General features: G+C 34.9%; 1 protein-coding gene across 6 annotated transcripts in view; it reads left to right on the plus strand.

Moving 5' to 3' along the window:
* Positions 1–15,355, plus strand: part of LOC129475165 (variable charge X-linked protein 3-like) — a 545,231-nt gene that overhangs the window by 291,160 nt on the left and 238,716 nt on the right. For all 6 annotated transcript variants that reach the window (XR_010119687.1, XM_055267200.2, XM_063634964.1 and 3 more), the window contains exon 2: positions 7,537–7,611. The gene's annotated coding sequence lies outside the window, so the exon portion shown is untranslated. The remainder of the gene's footprint in view (positions 1–7,536; positions 7,612–15,355) is intronic.

Here is a 15,355-nt window from a genome sequence, read left to right on the forward strand (position 1 = left end):
TCAAGCAAAACAGTCTGAACATTGGGTAGATGGAACCAGAAATTTTATTTTATACATTTTATTTATGAAGTGTATTTTATATAAATTTTATATATGAAAAAGAGTATATTGTTTTTGAGCTCACAAAATAAAGAACTAATGAGAAAACCTATATTTAAAAATTTACCTCCGGAGTCAATTATGTTTTAATTTTCTGTCCTAGCAAATTTAATCCAATCTAGCCCCTACCACTAGCTGCCGCTTTAGCCAATACCATACATGAACTGCCTAGTTAAGCTCAATTAACCCATAAAATCATGAAATAATAAAATTATTGTTTCAATAGAATGCGACTATAGTTAATAAAAATGTATCATATCATTAAAAAATGCTAAGAGAGTAGATCTGAAATGTTTTCACCACAAGAATTTGATAGGTATGTGAGATAACACATATGTAATTTAGCCATCCCACAATGTACACACATTTCAAAGCAACATGTTGTACACCACAAATATATACAATTTTTGTCAGTTAGAAAAAAATAATTTTTAAAAAAGAAGGAAGAAACTTAGAAAATAATAAACACCAAGTGTTGGCCTGGGTTGCAACACCACAGTTAACAAGCAAAACTTATCTTGGTTGTCTTTACTACCAAGTTATGCATGCCTAACCTCAAGCAAGACAGTATCTAAGTAGCTTTGCAGATGCTGTTTCCTCTGCCGGAAATATACTTCCATGGTTTTTTGTTTGTTTGTTTGTTTGGTTTGGTTTGGTTCTGAGATGGAGTCTCGCTCTGTCGCCCAGGCTGGAGTGCAGTGGTGCGATCTCGGCTCACTGCGAGCTCCGCCTCCCAGGTTCACGCCATTCTCCTGCCTCAGCCTCCCGAGTAGCTGGGACTACAGGCACACGCCACCACGCCCAGCTAATTTTTTTGTATTTTTAGTAGAGACGGGGTTTCACCATGTGTTAGCCAGGATGATCTCGATCTCCTGACCTCGTGATCCGCCTGTCTCGGCCTTCCAAAGTACTGGGATTACAGGCATGAGCCACCGCGCCCGGCCTACTTCCATCTTTATCTGCATGGAAAAAGCCTGTTTGTCACTAGCATGCTGAAGCCTAACCTGACTCCCCTCTGTGCCTTTACAATCTTGATATATATAGGTAGCTAGACAGATAGGTAGGTGGGTAGGTAGATAGCTATGGATGGATGGATTGATAGATAAAATGGATGGATAGATGATAGATTTATAGATAAAGATGGATGGATACATAATACATACAGTTACAGATAGATGATAGATAGGATAGATTAGATGGATAGATAGGATATATAGATGATAGATTAGATAGATTGATAGGGTAAGTCGATGATAGATTAGATAGAGACAGATAGATAGATGATAGAGATATAGAGAAAGATGGATCAGTAGTAGAACTTTCTGTTGAGAATGCAGTGATCTGTTTATAGGTCCAGATGTGTTCATTTTTAACCTTTTTATCCCCACTGCTCAACAACCTTTGGTGATTAAATAAACAAACTTTGTTTTTAGAATTTTTCAGAGCCTTCATGTGGATTTATTTTGTAACAAGAAACATGCAACCTGTATTATAGAATCACTTACTATCAAATATATGTTACAAATAGTTTAAATGTATGCTACCCATTCATTAAATATGTTTCACATCCATTTGCGGTGCCTATGAATGGAGGTGGGAATCGGTGAGGGACTTGACACAGATGTATAACCAGCTTTAACATTTAATTTAGTTGTTAAAGTCAGTTAAGTTTTTACCATCCATTTTAGTTATTTTTGGGGATAAAACATTTAAAATTAAATTAAGTCATTAATGATTTAAGTTACTAAATTAAGTAATTAATGATTCATCATTGAGGAGGTGCTGGCTCATTTCTGTGATCTGAGTAAATGTTACAGTAACATACAGAATCACTTCCCATCAAATGTGTGTTATACGTACAGGGTAACTTTAAAACATTCTCCCTATGATGTTTCGATCCCTGATAAAATCAGTCTGTGTATGTGTGTGTGTCCCTCTGTCTCTGTGTGTCTCTCTTTCCATCTTTCCTTTTCATCTCTCATTCCCTTTCTCTGTTTCTCTCCTTCTCTCTCCATCTTACTTCTTCTCTCCCTCCACACCGTCTTTCATCTTGACAATCAGAGAGATAGGATAGGTAACTGTTTTTACCATATTACTAAGGGGCCAGTATTTTAGGTCTAAATTGTGATTCCTTTGAAACTTGCTATTTTTTGTTTATTTATTTAGACTTCCTATCTATTTTTGACCATTGAAACTCACTTGTTTCTCCAAAGATGTTTGGATTTTCTGAATATGAGAAACCACACATTTTCTTAACTTACATGCTCTGAAGACAGAGTGCTGACTACTAATTTGTTATCCTCAGCTTGCACCCTGGCTAGCTGCAATGTATTGCATAAGAGATAAAGTTATTCTTAAGAAATTCATAAGAAAAATTTATAAGAACTAACAAAGTTACTCTACTACATAACATTGAGATATTTTAGTAACAAATCTTGAGAAATTACGAAGAGAGGTACTAAATATCATCTGCTTGCCTTTGACCTCTTTGTAAAAACAAAATTCCTACATTTTCCACATAAGCAGGATCATTGTTAAAAACAAACAAGTAATTAAGTGGAAAATTATCAGCCTTTTAAATAAATCTGTTTGTATAGATGTGCACTAACTGTGCAGAAGGTAATTCTATCAGTAAAATATCAGTAAAATCTCTAAGTCCTCAGTTTTTTATTTATTGGATCCCTAAAGATAAAGGGGAGAACTTTTGTTCTCAAAGAAGACTCACAATGTAAATCAAGCAAAAACACAAATTCTTAGACTCACAGAACTTTAGAACATATGAACACTTGAAGAAAAGTTAAAAATTTTCTAAACTAAATCAATGACTTTGTTTGGAAATTTTCTGTTATATCCCTGTTATATGTGTATCCAACTTTGAACAGTTCCAGGAATGAGGACCTTCAAATTCCTGGAAAGTTATAACTTTAAGTGGCTAAAGAATAGAATTACTTTTCAACATATAACTGGTATTGGAAAAACAGCATCTTGTCTCACAGTTTTCAGACACAAATATGTCAGAAAATAAATTACACAAACTTTATATAAATTAGTGCAAATTATGTTTTCATAATCATTTATTTGAAATTCATAACGGCTACAATAAGAGAGTCAATATTAATCCAACACTAATAGTGAAATTTTCATGATATTTGAAAAAGTTCAAGAAACCACTCAGACTCCAGAAGTGTAATGATTGATAACTTGGACAATAAATCCTTTGTAGACTAGTCAGTTGAAAACTGCACTGAGAATACTGTCTCTAAAGATGAAAATAAGAAAAACTAAAGTTATATCAAAGATAAAGTCATGAGGCCATCAGTTGCAAAGAGAATGGGACATAAATTCTTGTATAAAACTATGTAATAGAAGACTATTAGGGATGGCCATAAGGGAAGATTTGGAAGTCTTGAATGCATATACTTTAAGCATGTTCTTGTCTGAAAACTTGAGAATAAATTAAATCTTTACAGTTATTTTTAAAAAATTGTATGCCTGTGTCACCACCATAATACACTTATTTTAGCTCAGAGAAAGACACATACTATGCACTCAGAGAATATTTATTGAGACATTGAATGAAATGGATATTTACATGGTGGCAACCTCAAGGTAGATAAAATGAAGATAATATAATAAATATTGAACTGAAATGAAAGGGTTGAGTGTCATGGTTTGATATTTTAAAAGTGGTCTTTGTTGGAAGACCTACATGCAATATAATCAGTGTCCCTAAGAAGGCAAATTGAGGTAAGAGTTTGTAATTGAAGGTATCTGCTGTCAGAGAGCTTGAGGCTACTAATATAGAAGACCTATTTAGTTTTCAAATATAATTGAGGATATTAAAAATCATACCATGCTCTTCAAACTGTTAATGTGAAACTCATGTAAGTTACCCTGTTATAAATGTATTTCTCAGCCTCTTAGTTATTTCCTGTTATTTTAGTCTTCAGACAAGATGAAATTCAATCATTTAAAAATAAATTTACATCTAGGCCACTACACAAACTCAAAATTCTGAAATTACTTTTCAGAATGCTGAAAACACTTATTCTTGGCTTCTGTTGAAAATGTGTCAAGATAATTCCTTCATGTAGGGCAAGATATTAGAATTATTTTTTACTATTATTTAGGACCTCTCAATATTACACTGAGAGGTATGGGCACCAACTTAGCCTGCACAGTTTGTAAACCATCAAGGTGAGAAGGGAAAATTTAACTCTCATCCAATACCAAAAAGAGTTGATTAATTCAGCAGGATACATGTGGATTGTGGCCACTAAAATGGTACCCTTAGAAGCTGTGATGTTAGCATCAGGCACACCCTTTGGCCACACAGAATCATATTAGATGCCTTAAGTGTCTATATAAGCTGTGGTTGTAACAGGTGAACATAAAAAAAAGTATTCAGAAGAGAATGATGCTGCTTATAGATAAGTTAAATCTATCACTTGGTGTTTCTGCTTGGCATGAATATCATGAACTTGACTTGCATATTTAGTTAATGTGCAACTTGAACACAGGTGCATAGGCTATGGACTGTTCCCTTTTTAGTGTTTGCATATGTAACAACTGACTACAAAAAAGGGGTTTAACACAGCAAAGGGGGTTTGGAAAAATTCATCCTGGATGATACATCTCCATCCGTAATGTCGTACCACACTTTTCTGGTCACTGTGTGTGCATATGCATACATCTATATATTGCATTTATTAAATTTGCAAGAATAGTTTAAGTGTCTGAGAAAGTACGTTTAGTAATCAAAAGTTGAAGGAAACTTAACATATTAAGTGAGGCTTAAAACATTTAATGCATGTTAAATAATTACACTTGTTAATGTAGACATAATTGAAAATTTCTTTTAAAGGTAATTATAAAATTTCCTAGATTTCTATTTAAAATAATATTTGTGATACAAATTAAAAGCATAAGGATGCTTAAGGCAAACCGGTATTTTGAATTTATAACCATAATAAATTGAATATTAATATTTAAAATCAAAGTAACTTCTGTATAATCCATGTAAAAAATCCACCCCCCGGGGCACCAAAAACTCATTATCATCTTTTCCTTTCAGTGCCTGATTTTAAGTTGCAAAGGGCCAGGGAACCTACCTACTAGTAAAAGTTTCTGTTGACATAGATTAAGATGATTTTGCAATAGCTGTGGAAGTTCGTTGTGGACATGCAATTGACATGTCCATTAGCAAATTTTCATATTTATAGGAATTTATAGTGCTTAAAGATATTTGTCTTCTGGAATATAAAATAAGTTTTGTGATTGTCATTTTAAATGGGGAGCTAAGTAATTTTACATGCTTATAATTTCAGCTGAATTATTACTGTAGTTATAGTGGAATTATAAGACAATCTGAACAGAATCAACAGTATCAAATACTGCTAAGTAAGTAAGTGAAGATTGAGAAGTGACCAAAAAATTAATGATGTGGAAGTTGTCAGTGACCTGGAAAAAGACAGTTTTGATGGAGTATTTGGTGGAAAGCCTGAAAAAAAATAGTTTTAAAAAAGAGTGGGAAGAAAAGAATGGAAATAGTGAGTCCACACAACTTTTTAATTTTTATTTTCTGAAAAAGAGTAGAAATAAGGAATGGTGCTTGGTAGGGATGTGTGAATAAATTAAAAATTAACCATCATCAGCTTTAAGTAGAATCTACCAGATAAGCAATCATATTGCAAAGTAAATAATTCACTTTTGTAATTAAAGAAAAACTGGATAAATACCTGAAATGACTTTCCTATAAGACCTAACTAGTGCCTTTCTGATATCTTCAAGGTAAATATTTTCTCGTCTTTAACATTTGACCTTTATAGAAAGGTCTCTTATCAATTAATTCATAAAAATTCTAAATTGACTATTAACAATTTCTAGGAATTACAAATGCTATTTCTGTACCTCTGTTGGCTTGTTTTATTTGCTTTTCCTTTCCTTGGAAACCAAGCAGGATTTTCTTTTATTTTTTTCTTTTTTTTTCTTTAATTTCCATGGTTTTTGGAGAACAGGTAGTATTTGGTTACATGGATAAGTTCTTTAGTGGTGATTTGTGAGATTTTGGTGCAGCCATCATCCGAGCAGTATACACTGAACCCAATTAGTAGTCCTTTATCCCTCACCCCCTTCCCACTATTTCCCCCTGAATCCCCACAGTCCATTGTATCATTCTTTTGCGTTTGCATCTTCAAAACTTAACTCCCACTTATGGGAACATACGATGTTTGGTTTTCCATTTCTGAGTTACTTCGCTTAGGATAATACTATCCAATCCCATCCAGGTTGCTGTGAATGCCATTAATCCATTCCTTTTTATGGCTGAGTAGTATTCGATTATATACATACACACACACACACATATATGTACACATATAAACACACACACACACACATATATATATATCACAATTTATCCATTCATTCATTGATGGGCTCTGGGCTGGTTCCATGTTTTTGCAATTTGCGAACTGTGCTGCTATAAACGTTCTCGTGCAAGCATCTTTTTTCAATGCTACTTTCTTTACTTCCTCTCTTCTTTCCTTCTGCCCCTTCCTCCCTCCTCTCCTTCATTCCTCTCTCCCTTCCCCTGCTCGCCTTTCCTTTCCTTCCTTCCTTCCTTCCTTCCTTCCTTCCTTCCTTCCTTCTCTTCCTTTTCCTCTTCCTCTCTCTTTCTCTCTCTCTCTCTCTTCATAATAACTTAGGTCAAGCACCCTGACTCGAGACTCAAGATAAACCTCCTCAGCAAGAGGTCACTTGAAACATGAAGACAGGGTTTATATGTTTCAATCAGACAGCAGGCATCTTCTGACCAAATACGTTCTGAGGACTAACTTATGTAGGGCAAAACTTATGTGGGTAAAGGAAAAACTTGAGCACCTAGAGTCCTGGATGGGATGTTATGATAAGAGTGGATCCTACGGAAGGGAGGGGAGAGATGGCGAAGTGAAGGGCAATAGAAGGAGGCATTGAAAGAGAGCTGAAAAGATGACCACTGAGAGCATTCTTAATTTATTTGGCCACATATTGAGGAGAGGTTAGCAGTGCTTCATGGGAGTTATCTGCACATCACCTTTTCCACACATACCAGGCCACCTGCAAGCCCCATCTCTTTTTTGTGGAGGTGAGAGTTCATAGAGTCTATAAGAGTTCCCCTTGGAAGCAATCTATGCCATTAATCCATCACTAATGGGCTGAAAATTTAGTCCTAATAATCACCTGTTTAAAATGCTGCATATATCACAAAATTGATAGCTTGGCTACTTCATTTTACTATATAGATCTATAGAAAGATACTTAATTTATCTGTAGCTGAAATTTTCCAATTTCAATGTTTTTTTGATGATGTCAGTTATCATTCTGAAACTATCCTCGTATTATCACCCATAGTGCCATGCCAATGAATTTACTTCTTATTTTCTATTTTCTTTCTAGCACTTACAAATTCATAGACTATTACCACTGAAGACAAGTTAAGAGATTGTGTTCTCCAAACTCATCATTTTTCAGGTAAGAGATATTACCCTGACAGCTCCAAGAATGTAAAGGTTGTTTATAGCAGAAGATAGCTCACACTTTCTCTAGGCCATGTCAAATGGAAAAATCGTATATGAATGACGTTATATTTTTTCCATTATATGATTGCAGACTGAATGGATCTCTGTTGTTTTTAAATCACATCTAAATTATAGCCTTCGAAGATTTTCATTAAGTCCAAACTGCACACAATTCATGGTAGTAAGTTCAATGTCAAAGTTATAGAATATTTAAATTTAAAAACATCATTGTTCTCACACCCTAAGATAACTTTTTAATGTTTTTTTTTTTATTATACTTTAGGTTTTAGAGTACATGTGCACAATATGCAGGTTTGTTACATATGTATCCATATGCCATGTTGATTTCCTGCACCCATTAACTCGTCATTTAGCATTAGGTATATCTCCTAATGCTATCCCTCCCCCCTCCCCCAACCCCACAACAGTCCCCGGAGTGTGATGTTCCCCTTCCTGTGTCCATGAGTTCTCATTGTTCAGTTCCCACCTATGAGTGAGAACATGCGGTGTTTGGTTTTTTGTCCTTGCGATAGTTTACTGAGAATGATGTTTTCCAATTTCATCCATGTCCCTACAAAGGACATGAACTCATCATTTTTATGGCTGCATAGTATTCCATGGTGTATATGTGCCACATTTTCTTAATCCAGTCTATTGTTGTTGGACATTTGGGTTGGTTCCAACTCTTTGCTATTGTGAATAGTGCCGCAATAAATATACGTGTGCATGTGTCTTTATAGCAGCATGATTTATAGTCCTTTGGGTATATACCCAGTAATGGGATGGCTGGGTCAAATGGTATTTCTAGTTCTAGATCCCTGAGGAATCGCCACACTGACTTCCACAATGGTTGAACCAGTTTACAGTCCCACCAACAGTGTAAAAGTGTTCCTATTTCTCCACATCCTCTCCAGCACCTCTTGTTTCCTGATTTTTTTAATGATGGCCATTCTAACTGGTGTAAGATGATATCTCACTGTGGTTTTGATTTGCATTTCTCTGATGGCCAGTGATGATGAGCATTTCTTCATGTGTTTTTTGGCTGCATAAATGTCTTCTTTTGAGAAGTGTCTGTTCATGTCCTTCGCCCACTTTTTGATGGGGTTGTTTGTTTTTTTCTTGTAAATTTGTTTGAGTTCATTGTAGATTCTGGATATTAGCCCTTTGTCAGATGAGTAGGTTGCAAAAATTTTCTCCCATTCTGTAGGTTGCCTGTTCACTCTGATGGTAGTTTCTTTTGCTGTGCAGAAGCTCTTTAGTTTAATGAGATCCCATTTGTCAATTTTGGCTTTTGTTGCCATTGCTTTTGGTGTTTTAGACATGAAGTCCTTGCCCACGCCTATGTCCTGAATGGTATTGCCTAGGTTTTCTTGTAGGATTTTAATGGTTTTAGGTCTAACATTTAAGTCTTTAATCCATCTTGAATTAATTTTTGTATAAGGTGTAAGGAAGGGATCCAGCTTCAGCTTTCTACATATGGCTAGCCAGTTTTCCCAGCACCATTTATTAAATAGGGAATCCTTTCCCCATTTCTTGTTTTTGTAAGGTTTGTCAAATGTTTTTTAAATATTAACTTGGAATTATGTTTTATATACTAGAAATTATATTCTTTATGAAATATTTTTGCCTGCATCTTCATTTAACACTATGTTGGCATCATTTTCCATAATGACAAATAGGCTTCAGAATGTTAAATTATAAATTAATCCTTGTATTTTGATCAACCTTCCAGAACCTTTTCTATGAATCTCTTTTGTATGCACTTTGTAATTTTTACTGTCACAAATATATTCATACACATATCTTCTGGTTAGTTGAAATGATTTCTTTTTGAGAAAGGCTTAGAAAGGAGATTTCTGTGATTAATGTTTCAAAACCATGGCTAGAACAGCATGGTTTAGGACAGAGGAGCCCATCAATAAGGAAAGGCCCTCCTTTCAGCTTCATCTCATCCCTCCACCAACGTGTGACCTCAACTAATTATTTAGCTTTTTCAACTTCAGTGTTCTTCTTATTAAAGTGGGTGCAGACACACCTCTCTAATAGGAATGTTATTAGGACAGTTTATAAATAAAATATTTGGTTTAGTGTCAATATATGGTAAGTGCCCAATTGATTTTGTTCAATGTTTTCTTTATGGTTCTTAAAATATGGTTCTTTCCAAAACTGCTATGGCATTTTCCTCTCCCACTATCCCCCTGAAATATATCTCTTTTTAAAGTATTTGGACCATTTATTGGATCTAAAATGATACTTTCAGTTTGCTTTGATTTTTGATTTCTCTAATTTTCTTTGAATTCTTTTTAAGGTAAGTTGATCAGCTGTGATGTTATTTTTTAAAAATGTAATGCATAAGAAGACTGACCATTCTATTAATTAATCAAAACACCAGAATAATATTTTTATTCTTATTTATGAAACTTAAATGGTCCATTATAATCTCTAGCTGATATTTCTGTAAGAATATGAAGTATACACATATGATATTGGATCTTAGACATTTGGAATTCAGAAAAACAAAAGAAAAACAAAAACCTGAATTGAAAAACGCAGAGAATCTGAAGACATCATAGAACTTTCTCCCCTTGCATTTGGAAAAAGTTAGCGATACTATCAGATAATGGGTCAATAGTGTACTGTATCCATGTGGGGATATTTAGGTCACCTATGTATAATGGCAATTTCAAGAGTCATGGCTCAATTTTGTGAACTAGACAATTCTGGTAATTATAATAGCAGTAGATGAAGCTGACGTCTCACATGCTGAACATATGCTACTTAAACACATAGCCATCATTCCTGGTGCTTTCTACAAAAATAGTTCATCTCATTAAAAATGACTGTTGGCCGAGCACAGTGGCTCACACGTGTAATTCCTGCACTTTGGGAGGCTGAGTGAGGCAGGCAGATCACCTGAGTTTGGGAGTTCGAGACCAGCCTGGCCAACATGGTGAAACCCCATCTCTACTAAAAATACAAAAATTAGCTGGGTGTGGTGGCAGGTGCTTGTAATCCCAGCTACTCGGGAGGCTGAGGTGAGAGAATCGCTTGAACGCAGGAGGCAGAGGTTGCAGTGAGCCGAGATGGCGTCGCTGTACTCCAGCCTGGGCGACAGAGCAAGACTCTGTCTCAAAAAATCAAAAATAAAAGTTACCCCTGATAGTTAAATAAAGATAAGGAGAGGAATCAGAAAATCATCCATGCCCTGCCATAATTAAGGTTTGTGAACATTTAGATGTCTTTCTCTTCTATTTTAAAATATGCATAGGTTTTACCAAATGGGCTCCTGTTTTACATTGTGTGGTCATAGTTATTTGTACTTCTTGGATCAGCAAAAGATGGGCATTTACAGGAACCACCATTGAGGCAAATAATGTCTGATGTGGAGAGAATACAATGCCAAGTATTGTAATTGGTTTATTTTTCGTTATTTTTTATACATTTTCTTATAAGAATATAAGGCAAAATGTGTCTCTGTATTTAGTTGGAGATGTGTATGCAGCAGTAAGACACATACATAGTTGCTGATTCTACTCTTCAGATATCTGAGTGTAATTTGTAATCCTTCCCATGGTCAACTGAGAGTGTTTTGTACTTTAATATGTTTAACGCAATGTCGCCGTTTCACAGATTTATTTTATTTTGAAAAGATACACAGACTTCAGTATATTGTAGTAAACAAAAGTAGAAAAATTAAGGCAGCAACTGGAGAAATAATTACGTATTCTTTCCCTGGGATGTAAGCATGCAAAATACATGAAGATATATGCTTTTCATTCGAAATAAGAAAAATAAAAGACTCTGCCTCATGATGCTCATGAAAACAATCATTTTTTTCTTTTTGGCAATGGCTTTGGAGTGGAAGCACGTTACTGTCATCTCCTGAAAGAATTAAATATAAAGTGGAAACCCAATGAAGAGGAATAAAATGCCATATAAATTTCAAATGAAGATTTGGAACTGGATTATGATGAACAATGTTGCTAAACCTTATGATCTCTACCTTCTTTAGTCCCCCCTTGGGAATAGCATAACAGTGGACCCAGCCATCTAGGATTATTTGAAGTAACTTTGGGTGGTACAGTTCAGAAGAATCAACCTGAGAGCCTTAAATAACAACACCGGAATGGGACATATTGCCATTAAATCTGTCCCTAACTTAAAAATGTTTAACTAGATGCTGCAAAAAAAAGTAATACTTTGCTAATACTTTCCAGAAAGAAAGATGGAGGGGAGAAAATAAATACACATAAAAAAGACTCCTTTGATCTTTTCCAGTTATGTAGAATGTTCACTTTAATGGAACTATGATTCAAACTGCACCTATAAGAACCAGGATCAAGATCTACATGTTCAAATGTTTGGAAATTTTCTGAAAACATCTAATTAGGTCTTGAAAATTTTCAAACATATGATTAGCTCTTGTTCCCAATTCTTATAGGTACAGTTTAATTATAGTACCATTAAGTCAGTATATACGAAAGTTCAGTTAGAAGGAATAAGTTCAAGAGATCTATTGGAAAACAGGGTGACTATAGTTAATAACAGGGTGTTGCATTCTTGAAAGTTGTTAAGAGAGTAGATTCTAAATGTTCTGGCAACAAAGAATAAGTTATATTTTATATAATAAAATATATATTCATAATAATACATATGTTAATTACCCCAATTGAACCATTCCATAATGTATCCATGTTTCAAAATATATTGTATGCAATATAAACAAATTTTATTTGGTTGGTGCAAAAGCAATTGTGGTTTTTGCCATTAAAAGTAATGGTAAATATTACTTTTTTGTAATAAAGTAATATTTAATTAAAGGATAAATAATTAAAAGACAAATTGTTTTTTAGAATTTAAATAATCTGAAATTATGCCAATGCTGAGAGAGATTAGGAAGACATGAGAAAGTCACCCAATTAAATAAGAAACCCACACTGAAATGTCTGCAAAATACAGCACTGTCAAGATGATTTTATCATGGAGAAAAATATTCCAAAATCCAGAAAGTAATTACCTATTCGGAGAAGACAGATGAAAATGGGGAAACATTAGGTTGAAACACATTTTTACAAGTCCCTATAATTGAAAATAAACTTTACTTCTCTGTAATACTTGTTCAATTCTATTGATTCAAGAGAAGGCCCAATTGATTTGGAAAATGAAATTTAAAAGGAATCCAGATAGTTTCATGAGTTTTTAACTGAACAGAATATTTGAAAACCCTTGCACTACAAAGAAATTTTAACAACATTGACGTGTATGCCTGATTTTAGCTTTGCTGTGGTTTTAGGGTGGTCCAATCTTAACAATTTTAAATAGGCCCAGAGATATTCATTATGTGATTATGAATCACTTCCAAGGGTAAATTTTAGAGTAGGATTTAGTCATATCTATAACAACACTGATGGAGCATGTGTCAAGTTAAAGGCAAAATATTAAGAATAAGGGACAGTTCTCAGCTGACAGGAGTGAGGCAAACATCAACAGTATTTCAGATATCATGAACCAGTTGGCCAGATAGTCCGGTATTCATTGAATAACACGTCACATGTGTAGGATCTCAATAGCTGAGCTGCCTAAGGACAATTTTTCTTTAGCTGGGTTCCCCATTGGAATAAACTAAAAGAAGTTGTTCTTAGAAATGCTATTGGTGGAGCACCATCCCCAGAGATTCTAATTCAATGCAGGCAGAGGGTGGAAGAGTTTGGGGAAGATGATGTCTGCTTTTCCTAAAGCTTCCCCAGTTGATTTCAATATGAATCTACAGCTAAAACTACTGTCGTGGGTCATAACTAGAATTGTATTTGATACTTGTGTCTTTTTCTATTTCAGTTTTTATGAGACTAGCAACACCCAGTTTATAAGGTAGAATCTGCAACTACTATACAATATATTTGAAAAACTTCTTTGAATATTGAAGTTTAACATCACAGCATATCTGGTGCATTCTAAATGAGCATCTTCCCAGGGAATTGACCCACAGTCATGGTCTTAAAATGTTTCCGTCACCCCCATTTTAAATTAATAAAAGGTGGCTGTGGAACTGCCAAAAAACTGGTATTGGCTTTCAACTAGAGATGTCAACTGGCTGGCTCTTGTTTCTTGTAAAGTGGCCAATATGTGGTTTGGAGCTCTGATTAGGGGAAATTCTGGTAATATTAAGAAAACATTCTCCTGCTATGTAACGGGCCAGGAATGTATACTCAAAATCCAAAAATCATACAATAAAATGTTTTAAAACAAGTACCAAGAGGAGAATCTTCTCTTTGTTGCCTTCAGCTAGTTTAAATGAATGTATACCACGTATACCAAGGTATTCAGGCATACCTTGGAGAGATTGCAGGTTCAGTTCCAGACCACAACAATAAAGTGACTCTTGCAATTAAAGCAAGTCACATGAATTTTTTGGTTTCTCAGTACATATAAAATTTATGTACCGTAGCCTATTGTACAATAGCATTAGGTCTAAATAACAATGTACATACCGTAATTAAAAATATTTTATTGCCCAAAATGCTAATGATTATCTGAGCCTTCAGCAAGTCACGTAATCTTTTTGCAGGAAAGATTTCTCTGTTGCTTAATATTATTTTACCCACAGTAGAACTTCTTTCACAATTGGAGTCAGTTCTCTCAAATTCTGCCTCTGCTTTATCAACTTAATTCATGTCATATTCTGAATCCTTTATTGTTGTTTCAACAATGTTCACAGCATGTTCACCATCTGAAGAGATCACTTTCTTTGCTCATCCATAAGAAGCAACTCCTACTTCATTCAGGATTGATATGAGATTGCAGCAATTCAGTCCCATCTTCAGGCTCCACTTCTAATTCTAGTTCTCTTGCGATTTCTGCCACACCTACCATTACTTCCTCCACTGAAGCTTTGAACCCCCAAAATCACCCATGAGGGTTGGAATCAATTTTTTCCAAACTTCTGTTGATGTTGGTAGGCTGACCTCCTCCCATGAATCACAAATGTTCTCAATAGCATCTAGAATGGTAAATCTTTTCCAGAAGGTGTTCAATTTACTTTGACCAGATCCAACAGATGAATCACTGTCTATGGTAGCTATAGCCTTATAAGTTATATTTCTTAAATAATATGAATTAAAAGCCAAAATTACTCCATAAGCTATGGACTGCAGAATTGATGTTGTGTTAGTAGGCATGAAAACAACATAAATCTCCTTGTTCATCTCCATCAGAGCTCTTGGGTCACCAAGTGAATTGTCAATGAGCAGAGGTACTTTGAAATAAATCTTTTTTTTTTCTGATTGGTATGTCTCAACAGAGGGCTTAAAATATTCAGTAAACCATGCTGTAAACAGATGTCCAGTGCTGTTGTCCAGGCTTTGTTCTTCCATGTACAGAGCACAGGTAGAGTAGATTTAGCATAATTCTGAAGGACCCCAAGATTTTCAAAATGGTAAATGAGCATTGGCTTCAACTTAAAGTCACCAGCTGCCTATCAAGAGAGTCAGCCTGTCCTTTGAAACTTTGAAGCCACACATTGACTTCTCTGTAGCTGCAAAAGTCCTAGGTACATCTTATTCCAATTGAAGGCTGTTTCTCCTACACTGAAAATCTTTTGTTTAGTGTAGCCACCTTCATGAGTGATTTTAGCTAGGTCTTCTGGATAATGTGCTGCAGTTTCTCATCAGCACTTGCTGCTGCACCTTGTACGTTTATGT

Source organism: Symphalangus syndactylus, chromosome X (assembly GCF_028878055.3).
Source record: "Symphalangus syndactylus isolate Jambi chromosome X, NHGRI_mSymSyn1-v2.1_pri, whole genome shotgun sequence".
Classification (NCBI taxonomy): Eukaryota; Metazoa; Chordata; class Mammalia; order Primates; family Hylobatidae; genus Symphalangus; species Symphalangus syndactylus.